The 12,232-nt window shown below is 39.6% G+C and overlaps 1 protein-coding gene across 41 annotated transcripts in view; it reads left to right on the top strand.

Annotated features, from left to right (window-relative positions):
• The window catches only part of NRXN3 (neurexin 3), a 982,026-nt gene that overhangs the window by 875,040 nt on the left and 94,754 nt on the right, over window positions 1-12,232 (top strand). The window lies entirely within an intron of this gene.

Here is a 12,232-nt window from a genome sequence, read left to right as displayed (position 1 = left end):
TCCTACTTGAGCAGAGGTTTGGACTAGATGACCTCCAGAGGTCCCTTCCAACCACAGCTATTCTGTGATTCTGTGAGGTGCCTCTGGCTGCAGTGGAATTTACAACTATTAGAGTAATTAATTCCAAGCTGAGGTTTAACAGTGCCCCCTTTGGTACTCTGTAAATCCAGATAGCAACAGGACTGGGATTAATTGAGCTATTAGCCTCAAACACCCAGTAGGTGATTTATAAAGTCTCAGCCAAATGAGGGGAAATTACCCCGGGTTTGGTCACTGTTGGTCATAAACTTTGCAAGAATTACAGTTCCTTCTCCTCAGTGACTAGTCCTAATTTTAGAGAAAATATTTGTACAGTTGCATCTCCAGAACTATGAAGTCTGTTGTTCTTATCCTGCCCTCAATAATTTTTAAAGGCAGCAGAGCTGTGTTTAGCTATACCAGTGGAACAGAGAATAGCACTGGACCTTTATGGCCTGGGTCAAGCTGGAAATGATGCTGCCTTGCCTGAAGAGGAGCTCTTTCTGAAAGCTTCCTGCCTGGCCTACGTGGCAGTTCACTCAGCCTACAGAGACCAACTGTGTGCTGAGAGAGCATCAGGAAGATTTAATAAAGTGTCAAAGTGCTTCTAAAAACATGGTTAGAGCAGCGATTTCCTGGATACACATGCACCACAACAAATGGCCTCATCTCAGCTGATATTAAAGCAATAACTCTTTGACACTTCATGCTATCCGCTGAAAGAAAAATAAAGGTCAATATGTACCTCCATTACAACTTTCTGCATTTCAATATTGGGCCATTTTATTGCTGTCGCAGCACAGATGGCTTGCCTTTCTTCTTTATTTTTGGTGGAATTTGATTCTGTCTGCTTAAGTTGCAGTATCTGTGTGGTGAAGTGAGAAGAAATTGTCTTTTTCTGTTTGGGCAGTATCTCCAGCCACTCTTTTTCAGGTGCCTAATGGTTATTTTATCTTGCTTGTGTTTGACATCACCATCGCCAAGCCTGCTTACAATTTTAGATCTAAGTGGTGGAAAAATCTCATAGAACAAGTTTACTCTTTGGGAAACGTAAAATATAGATACCTAAGGTTATGAGCGGTACAAATACAGTTAGTTATTACCTTGTTCCAGCTTTTCTTCTCTTTTCTGCTCATGAGTAAACAATTTTTCTTCACTTTCAAGGCTGTTTAAAGTTTAGCCTCTTCTCTCCTGATTCTGATCAGCATGATTCATGGATTTTTTGCTCACTTCTTAGATTTGATTATAAGAATCTTTCTGCTTCCATACAAAAGGCAAAGGGTTATTTTTCCAATCGCATTGAAACTCTTTTGTCATCATGATGCATGCCAAAAAGTTGTCAGAGGTTAGGCTGATGATAGTCTAAGGCAACTGTTTATTAAGTCAATTAATATTGTCACATTTTTTTTTTTATTATCCATGTTTCTGTATCCATGTGTCATATGTTGTTTTATGCTAAGAGTGCAGACTCCTTGGGTTCAAAATGTACTTTTTATTCTGCACATGCACATTACTTGGCACAGAAAGGTTCTGGCCAATTGTAGAAATACGAAGCATGATACAAGTAAAAGTAAAGCATCTAATGCAAAATAGCAAGAATCATGATAAAGAATTACTGCTCTTACTCTGTTAGGAGTATCTGTGTTACTCGTGTTGCTCATTTTTGTATGTAAGTAACTAAAACTACTCCTTTTTTGAAATGCATAAAAATCTTGTGCAGAATATCAAGTCTGTAATCACAAAGTGTTACAAAATCCAGGGGAATTTCAGAAGGATTTAGATTTACACATCACTTGTTAAGGAACTACAGAAGAGCGTCTTAAGTGCAAAGATATCTTGTTTGTAACACACACCAAGGCACTTCCTGCAGTTAGGTAGTCTGAGTACTGACAGAAGTATTTTAGAACACAGTTAGACTAAAACAGCGGGGAAAATGAAGTGCTTTAAAAATACCAGTGTTTTGGTAAATGGTAATGGTAATGGTAAATGGTAAAAATACCATTCAGACCAATGATATGCTTCAGTTTGTGAAGAGCCCAGACATGGTATATAGTTTTGAACAAACAAGCAAGATAAAGGGAATTGAGAGAAATATTGCTGGAAATACCCAGTGGCGTTGAAATTAGCATTTAAAATGTCTATAAATTTATACTAAATTTCTGCAAGGCAGTGAAACTCAAATCAATGGAGGACAGCTAGGATTTGAGTGAGAAACAGTGGAGATACATGGCTGTATGCTATACTGCTGGGAATGTTCCTGTGATTCAGAGAAGGAAATAACAAGAGCTGACCTATTCTTGCTAACTGAAAATAAGGGAGAAAAAGGAGTTTCCATTTGTGTCTGTTTCAGTGAGTTACAAATGGTGCTTGTGCTCCACTGCCCTGAGTAGAAGCACTGGTTTGACTTTCTCACACATGGTTTTGTCCTGGATTTAAGTACAGTCTGTTCAGAAGTGACATGAGCTGTACTAATTTCTTGCTGCCTCTCAGGGCCCTGACACATCAGACTCTCCTGTGACAATAATATTCCCTCTGAGACTTCTGCTTTGCCACGTTACCCACAAAGGCCTTAAAGACAAGCTGCTAGTTTTTGTGTGTGGCACAGGAGGATGCCATCCAAACTGCTTCTGGGTGAGAGTCACTGTGCTAAGCCACACAGCATTCTTGCAAAGCTGTCATGCTTCTCACAGGGTTAGTTCATTAGTTAGAGGTCCTGAAATCCCACATGTCCCTATTTCCTGATTTAAAGCACAGCTTCAGTTATTAGTGAAGTACTTCAGTGATTTTTTGGTTTGGGAGACCTCTGTGAAAACAGGTTAAAGTGACACTCATTCTCATCTTCTGCTTCCATGTCAGCTACTTGTGTGGTCAGAATTCTCTTTTATGAGTTGCTGCTCAAAGCTTTTGAGGAGACTCTCCATATGCTTTATGTGGCACATTCTGTCTTCGTTCACAGCTGGGTCACTCCATTTTCAGATGATTTGTGCAGAGTTAATTACTAAGTAAAGCTAGTGTATAAATCATTCACTGTGATACATGTCTTCCATTCAAAACACACTCAGTTCAGCAAATTCAAGAGGAGAACCACTCCAGGCAATCTTCTGGAGGCCCTAGGGCAGGTCCCTAATATGTCTGGTCTATGATATGGATGGCTGAGGACCCAAGATCAGAACAGTTTTCTGTGAGAAAGAGATCAGAACCCTTCTGGGATGACAGATGGACCTCTGGGTATGCTCTCCATGAAGAACCAGAGACTCTGTGCTCTGTTACATATCCAGGGCATGCCTCAACTTCTTGAGATGGGGAAAGTGACACTTGCCAAAGTGCTCAGACTATAGCTTGTAGGTGGCAAGAATAAATTACTTGTGGATGTTTTCAGCTGTGATCTTAGAGCCATAGAATGACAGTTCGTGATTTATTATATGCAGACTGTTCTCTCTAGAGACTGGAAGAGGGGATCTGCCTATATCTATATGGAGAGTCCAGTCCATTGGCATGGCTTAGAATAAGGTTTTCAACCTTTATTTTTAACCATTAGGCTTTTCAGCCTTCTAACTGTGTGTTCTGAGGGTCCAATAATCTTGATTAATGTCTTTCCATAACGTGCAGCTCCAGGCTAAATCCTTCCTTACAGTGTATATCACAAAGGAAAATAGCACAGAAGATTTGTCAGTCTAATTAGACTTTCACTGTCAGAAAGACAAATAAAATTGTCTCACCCTTGGTCTTGCCTAGGTACTTTCTTTTACACTCATAGATAATAATTTGGTAGGGAAAGAAATTGGCCTTTAATTTGGTTTTTGCTTCTTATAAGTCACTGGTGACATTTTCATCCCAAGACTGCAAAGCTCTAATGAAAAAAGAGCTTTTGATGAGTCTCTGCTTTAAAGACTGACTTCATTGGCTCATTGGCACAGCTGAAAATTACAGAGGCTAGCTCTTATCCCTTCTTATCTGCTTCTTCCTTCATTATTTTTTCTTAAAGAGACCACAGCTCCAAACTTTACCATGTTTCAGAGTGGAATCCCTTCTCCTATACTACACTCCTGCATTGCTGCATTCCCAAAATGGCATTTACTTGTTCACAGTCACATCTCTTCTGTGATGATTAAATGGTAACGTGCTTTAAGCAGAGAAAGAAAGCAGAGTTTGGAAGCAAGAATCCAAATGTTGAAAATTTTCATGCAGACAATTGTTCATGTAGGTTACAGTTACTAATTCAGTAGTACCAAATGACCTCTAAATACTTTACAAATATGTAGAAAATAGATTTAGAAAATATGTAGAAATAGATTTAGTGCACACTGAAATACAGAATCTTTGGTGTGTAATGTAAGTAGCTAAAATGTATATGGTATGGTAATGTTCTGTATGGGAAAGGCACAAAAATATTCTCCAGGTGAGTATTAGATGTGCAAGTGGTGTGGTGTGTTTAAATTATATTTATTGATGTAGTGTTCAAGATACTCAGATTACCTGTAACATTCATGTAATCTAAAACAGAATCTTATATTTTCATGGTTTCATCCACTTTCTGCAGAAGACAGAAAGTGCAGTTGTGCTGCATTTCTCTAAGTGCCGTAGGGAACCAGTTTTCCAGAAGGGCCATAGGTGAGCCACAAGTACAGTACTCATTCAAAAGAAGAATGTGATTTTGTTGTAATATTATTTTTCCAGCCTCTGCTCCCTAGTGCTGACAAGTACTGATGATGAAAATAAACTCAGCCTTGTATTTCTGCTAAGCACAATTACAGTAATAAAGAACATTGTGCTTGTAAAACAGTTCATGCATATGCTGGTGTTTGCTGTCATTTGTTGACATTACCAGCAGTGATATTGGACATTTAACTTAGTAGCCATTGTTGGCTCCAAATGGAGATGTCTGTCTCATGACTCCAGGGGAGGGATTTGATTGAATGTGTGTGGCAAACTTGAGAGCCAAGAGTTGGCAGATAGCATGATTTCTCAAAATACAGCTTACACTCATTCTTTGGATAACCTGTTTTTATATAGTAGCATTAGCAAGTAGTCACTTCAGCCACTGCTCTGTGTCTTCTGTTAGGATCCACACTGCCTTTTTATTTCTTCAGTCTCATAGTTTACAGAAGGTCCGAGTTGGCTGATTCATTTCTACAAGGGTTGAGATTACACTGCCTTTAACTTACAGATCTGAGCAATCATTTGGGTCTTGCAGCAAAATCTCAACTGGTGTTTTGTGGTTTTGACACATGTACCTGGTTCTGTTCTCCTGTCAATTTTGGAAAAGAAGATTGGGCCCAGCATAAAAAGAGCAAGGGGATGGATAAAAAGGGACTGGTCTAGGACTTCTCTAGAATTTCAGAATCTCTTTAGATTTTTCTCTTATGTGTTGTTTTGTCTTGACCAAGAACTATTCAAATTGTTACTTGCTTTTAGGTGAACAAGCAGATTTCTTGAATAAAAGAATAGGAAGCTGTAATAACAGCTGTAGTAAGCTGATTCCTGCCTTCTTCAGGCAGGCACACATTTCTTAGAAAGTAACATTAATAACATCAGTATGCACTTTTTTTCAGAGCACAGTATCCCTTTGTGCATTTAGGCATGTCATTTGCCCTGCCAAAAAGGATTCTTGAAAGTCACGTGAAAGATTATTTTCAAAATCTGATTAATACAGTACTCAGGAACTAAAGCTATTCTAGTTGACCATACATTTGATCCCAAGCCAAATGAAAGAATAGGACAAGTGTGTTCTAGAATGGTTATGCAGTGACAAGACATGATGAAGAGATCCAATATTACAAAAGCAACTACTTAGAAATAAATGGAGTAGAATCAATGGTTATGGCTCAAATATAGTTGGAGGATTGGCTCATGTTTTGTTATAGCATATCTGTTCCTCTTGCTATTTATATACTTCAGGGAAATGCCAAAATTCTTCCTGAGCATATAGCTCCATTTTATTTGTTTGGTTTTAGGGGTTTTTTTTAATGGGAATGGCTGAAAGGTGGGAACGTACCTCTTACCTTTCCTAGATCATTCATTTCAATGAATGCACAGAAATTGGAAACACATCCATGCTGTTGTGACAGACCTGCTTTCTGAAACCATCTAATTAATGCCTTGGATTTTCTGCAGAATGATGGTGTTGTTAGCTAACAGAAACAGAAGGATTTCTGCTAGTTTCTTTTTCATCTGTGGGATGAGTTGTCACTGATTTGCAAGATATGTCTGTCACAGTACAGCTCGTAAAAGTAGTGATTAGCAAGACAGGCTGTACAACCACCAATTCTTTATCTCCTCCCTTAGATGGCATATGAGTAGGTGGGATGTTGTTCATTTTGATTGCAAAATTACTTTTATTATATTCTGAAAGATAAGAATTTGTTTCCACAAAATTTCCAAGGAAAAATAAAGCCAAAGGGGTGAGAAACTGAATTTGAGTTCTCCTGGTATTGCACAGTATATAAATGCTTCCCTTTTTTCTTAAAGTGTATTTTTGGAGGAAAAGTTGTTTTTTGGTATTTGGTGTTTGGTATTTTTATTTGGTATTTGTATTTACATGCAAAATATATTGGCTTTTCACCCTTAAAATTACTAATAAAGGGATCCTCTTTCCTAATAATCACTTTCAGAGTTTTCGACCGGTGCTGTGTTGGCCGTTTTATTGTGTCTCAGAATAGGTGTGCTAAGGAAATCGATTTGTGGGTAAGGACAATTCCGGGGAATACCAGTAGTTTTTTAGGGGGCAAGAACAAGAGATTAGGAAATGTGGAAAATGCTCTAACAGCTAAATGTATCAAAGTGGGTAGAGAAAGGATGAATGCTGAGGGGCAGATGGCAACTAAGATCCAAAGCATGAGATACATCTCTCTCACTGAGATATGGGAAAGAACCAGCATGATTTAGAGACAGAGAGTGACCTGGCCAGAGCTGGTAGGCTGGTGGTTCTAGGAACTCTATTTTGGAGAGGCAAAGGTTTTAGGAAAAGACAAACTCATACTATATGGCTTAGAGCCACTCTTCTACTTTTAACCTTTGCTTGGTTCCACATTCCATGTTCCCTAAGGATAAAGTGTTTTATTTTTGCCAAGCTGGCTGGGACTCAGTTCAGTAGAAATGCTGGCAGTGAGATCTGAGGACCCATGGATTCTTCCATGCAGTTCAAAGTCAGACAGAGCTGGGATCATTTACATGTACTAAGACCATTTAAAATGCACCTCTTCCTCTCACTTGCAACGGTTCTTTCCCCATAACTTTTTCAAAGCAAGAAAACTCTGTGAAAAGGGTCAAGTCAGGTAAGGACAAAAAACTACTATATGTTTTGTTCTTCTAACATCCAAGCAATAGCTTCGGTGTCCAAGCCATACACAGAGATTTGCAGAAATAACTTGAATTTAACTTGGTCATAATACCTCTTTTTTCCTGAAAGATGACCTCCAATGAAAGTATAAGGACATGAATGATTTTAATCTGTGGTAACAATGGAGAACCAGTCCTGACTGACTCCAACAGCATAAATATATAAAATGACAGATTATCCTGCGGCCTCCCTCCCTCCTGCCTGAACACACATATACATACTCAGTAGCACTCAGCAAAATTCAAATTGTACTTTATTTTTTATCTGTTGTCCCAGTGATTAATGCTGCCCTTGCTGGGAGACTAATCAAATGAGGGGAAATAGGGAGAAAGAAATATGTATTTCTTAGACTATTGTTATCAGTGTTATTATTATTCCTTTAATATATTATCCTTTTGTTAGAAGAACATAATGCAGGAAGAGAGAGGTAAGAGCAAATTTGATGGTGAGAAGATTAATGGGGCAGGCCACAGCAAGTGTAATACAGGCATCTTGCAGAGGGAGGTGAGCTGCCAAGCTGCTTTGGGGTTGCAATACTTTAGCTAGAAAGCTAAAAGGCTGTAGCAGGCTGGATGCAGGTCCTGAGCCAGGAGCTGCTGTTTTCTAATCCTTACCCTATTCACTTAGCATCTGTTAAGAAACCTACTCCCTAAATTATTCTTTTCTTTCCCATGAAGTAAAATAAGGGTCCTTGGTTCCATCTCACAACCAAGTTCACAGACATTGTTCTGATAGTATAGGTAATACCTTGTAAATTCCATCCGGTGGTGTATTCCCTTTCCCTCCTCCCTGGTTCTTGGCCTAGGTCTTTCATAGTGGTATTAAGACCCTGAAGTTCCAGTTTGATTCTAGATGTGTACAGCAGAGAGCAGAAAATTTTTTCTGTGCTGTGGTAAAAACAGAATAGATGCTTTGAATGAATATGACTTAGATTTAAGTAGGAGGCCTGTCTTATGAGTGAGTAGGATTGGATTCCAATTGTCTTGCTTCCTCAGGACCTTAAGAAAAAAGAGTTAAAGATGTGGTAATCAAGAGGTCAGACCTTATTTTGTTTTCCCTTTGAGCAGAAGAGTATAGAAAGGAATACCTGTAATAAAGGACTAGACTTGTTTGGGATCTTACCAATGCATATAAAATATCTTAAGGATGGCTGTCAAGAGGATGGGGCCAGACTCTTTTTAGTGGTGCCAGTGATAGAGGAAGGGGTAATAGGCACAAACTGAAACACAGGAAGTTCTGTCTGAATAGGAGGAACTTCTTTGCTGTGCAGGTGGCAGAGGCTGGAATAGGCTTCCCAGAGAGGTTGTGAGGTCTCTTTTTTTAGAGATACTCAAAAAAAGTCCGATTGTGATCCTCTGCACCTCCTCTAGGTAAACCTGCTTTAGAAGGGGGGTTGGATGAGAAGACCTCCAGAGGTCCTTTCCAACCCCAGTCATTCTGTGATCTGTGGTATCTATGCTTTCGAAGCATTTTTTGGTAGGGTCAGTACTCCTGGAGACTCTATTTTATTACTCTTTGCTGTGGATATATTAGCATAATACCCTCAGAATAGGCTTGCAAATATGTTTAGGGCCCAAATCTTATGCATCATTGCCTTAGCTCCCAATTGATTACATTTAGGCAGCAGTTAATCCTCTTGTTCTCTGCTAGAGCAATGCCATTTGTATTAAAACTTACATGAGCACTTGGCTCTCTAGTTCCCAGATTTGTAGATTTGTTTCATTGTTATAAACATAGTCTCATTAGAGATATTCATAGAAAAACAAGCTAAAACTGATTCTGCATTCCTCATACATGCTACTCTTCCACTCACGTTTGTCCCACATATGTTTACATATACTACTTAAGTTGTATATAGTTGTTTCAACTGCCTAATGCATTGCCATTTACTCTGCCACCCTTCAGACTTGCATAATTAATTATTCTTAAGCTTGTGAGCAATGGCTGTTCAGGTGACTACTGCTGTGACCTGCTTGTCTTGTCTTGAGATTTAGCAATTAGTGAGAATGAAATTTAGAAATGTAGATATGGTAGGCAGGTCAGAATATGCAGCCTGTTTCTCTGGAGTACCTGAAGGCATCCAGCTTTAACAGCACTAGGGGAGGATCTGTGCAGCAGAACTTATGGGCTTCCTCCAGAGCCAGGAGGGCAGCTGGTCCTGCTCTATAACAGAGCTGTGTGTGGGTGCTGGGAATCAGCAGGATTTCCAGCTGCTAGACATAAATAAGAATGCCAAGGTGGAAAGGAAAGATAGATGGGAGGAAGAAGGAGGGTCGTATGTCGTGTATATGCCTCAGAAAGAACCACTGCAGTGGGAGCCTCTCATGTAGAGGGCTTCTTCCACCCCCACATCTGACTCATTCTGAGGTATTGTTGCTTGCCTGAAGATGAATAATTCTTTGGTGCTCAGATGGCTGATTACACGTTGTCCTGTTTATGGACTCAAGCACAGCAGAGAAATTTCTGCTTGCTTGGCTGTAACATTTGTTGCCCTGGCAAGAAGCAAGAACCACTTACAATCTGCTGTGAAAAGGCTTAGTGTCTCTCTGGATGCCTCTCAGCTAATGTCCAGTGCTTGCAAGTTATTTATTTTGTCCTTTCTTAACTGAAGCCATGGGAATGCATCTGCTCTGTGTGATTCCTGGAGGAAAAGAAGGAAGGAAGTTGGCATGAACTGGACAGGAGGGTGAGAGCCTGGCAATGGATTGTTAAAGACCAGGATCTGAAATGTTCACTTTGGCCTTAGGAAATGCTGTATCAACAGGAGTGAGTTGTTAGCCCTGCAGTCTGTGACTTGCTCTTTTATGATGGTTTGTTACACAGTTCGAGATAAGTCCCTGGTTCAGATTCTGAGTCTGAATTGCCCTCTCCACAGGGCCAGATTTCCTTTGGTGTGGCTTGGGAAGATTTTCTGCTGCAACTCTTGGCAGGCACTTGTGCTCTCCTGCTTACTATTGTAGTGGTGGACATGACACATCAAAGGCAGCCGCAGAAAGAGACAGTTAAATGGCACCAGGGCTTCTACTGTGAGGGGAGAAATAGGGTGAAAAGATGACAATGTCATCACCTTTCCCCAAGAGAGCTGCAGATTGAGCATGACTGAGGGTGTAAACAACAGTTTAGAACACCAAGGATCATTCTAGAAGCAGAGGGAGGGAATGGCACAGGCTGGCTGTCCCTCTGCTTCTGTCAGGTTTGGTCACTTGGAACTTACTATTTCTCTTTTATTCAAACCTGATTTAATGGCAGCTGTAGCTGAAGGTCAGGAGGATTTGGGGATTTCATTTTTTGAAACTTTTTTCCTGTTGTTAGCTGTTCTTCCCTTGCATTTTTGTCCTTCTGAAGCTAAGAGGCAACTTCTGTGGTGGCAATGAAAGGTGACAGTGGTTAGGCAGTGTTGTACCACATTTATCCCAATAGGATATTACAGAGACAAAAAGAAGAGTGATTACTATTATCCATGGGTAGAGCTAAGCTCCATCTGGTGAGTTATGTTTGCAGTACCTGTCATGTATATTGCCTTGGCATCTGAGAGCTTTGCAGCTCTAGACCCATTCACCTGCAATGGTCCATAAATTCAGACTAAGGATGAAAAGGAGAAATAATTACTATTAATTCAAAACACCTATGTACTTTACCTAGAATTCAGAAGTCCACTTGTTAATTAGATCTCTTTGAGACAGAAATTCTCATTTGGTATTAGTATATTTTATTTATACGACTGATACATTTTACTGTAGAACCACATGGAGTTTAGACTAGGACTAAATCATAACTTCATCATGTTTCAAGTAGGGCACTATTCAGCAGTCTTGTACAAATTCATTCATGGAAGGCAAAGACTTTAGAAAAAAATCACTCCATACCCCTGCCATTTCTCTTCCCTTTTGATGTCCAGGAAGACCCTTTAAAAGAAGAAAAAGAAGTACTTTCTGAAAGAGAGGAAGTCTGGTTTTTATTTTGCAGAAGTAAAAATTAATAACTTGTTGGGTTTGGTTTTTTTTTCTTGTCATTCATGAATTAATTTTTCACTTTTACTTGCACGAAAGTATGGGGTCTGGAAAATAACATTGTCTGACTTGTTTGAGTTGGGCAGATAAAAACTATGATAAAATCCATAATATGAATCAAGGCCTCAAAATTGTCAAAGATATCAGGGAACAGGAATGTTCTCTGTTACTAGAAAAAAATTTTCTTTATTAGAAATATTCATGTAAGAAAATCTGGTGGCCACTTCTAAAGCCTGTAGAATAATAGGAGGGAGGATGTGTTTGTGAACATTGATTTGCCTTCTGAAAATGCAAAGCAATATTTTAACAGAAAATTCACATCAGTGAAGAGTGTGGTCATAAGCACTTGTTACTGGAAATTGTACATATGTCCTGAAGGAGATATGGAGAAGTGTGAACTGTCCTATAGTCTGTTATGGTGTCTGTAGTGGGTCTGCATTTTTTTATGATCACTGCTTGCAGTCATTGTTCATTTAACCAGATCACGTTGTTCCAGGTGCCATTTCTGCTCTATTTTTGTGTATCTGGCATGATTTTCCCTTGCACAGAGCCGTAAAATTTGTGCTGTAGCCCACATAGCAGCATCAGGATGCCAGTTTCAACTTGATTGACCTTGTTTGGCGTCAAACTGTGTGCAGAAGTTCAGCCATTCCTGATTCTAGACCCAGAATTTGCTTTCCTACTTGTGTGTAATTTGGGAAAACTCATAATTCAGTTGATGCCTTTGACATAGTGCCAGGTACAGGGAGTTGTCTTAAGCAATCCCTTCAGCAAATCCTACTGGGTAGGGCTGTGATTCTTTTTTCTGCAGCAAGGGAAACAGGTGAATTTCAAACCTGCCTGCCCAAAGGCTTCTCTCTCTGGT

This window comes from Corvus cornix, chromosome 5 (genome assembly GCF_000738735.6).
Source record: "Corvus cornix cornix isolate S_Up_H32 chromosome 5, ASM73873v5, whole genome shotgun sequence".
NCBI classification, from domain to species: Eukaryota; Metazoa; Chordata; class Aves; order Passeriformes; family Corvidae; genus Corvus; species Corvus cornix.
Note: the sequence above shows the minus strand (reverse complement) of the source record. Positions and strands in the feature narration are given on the sequence as shown.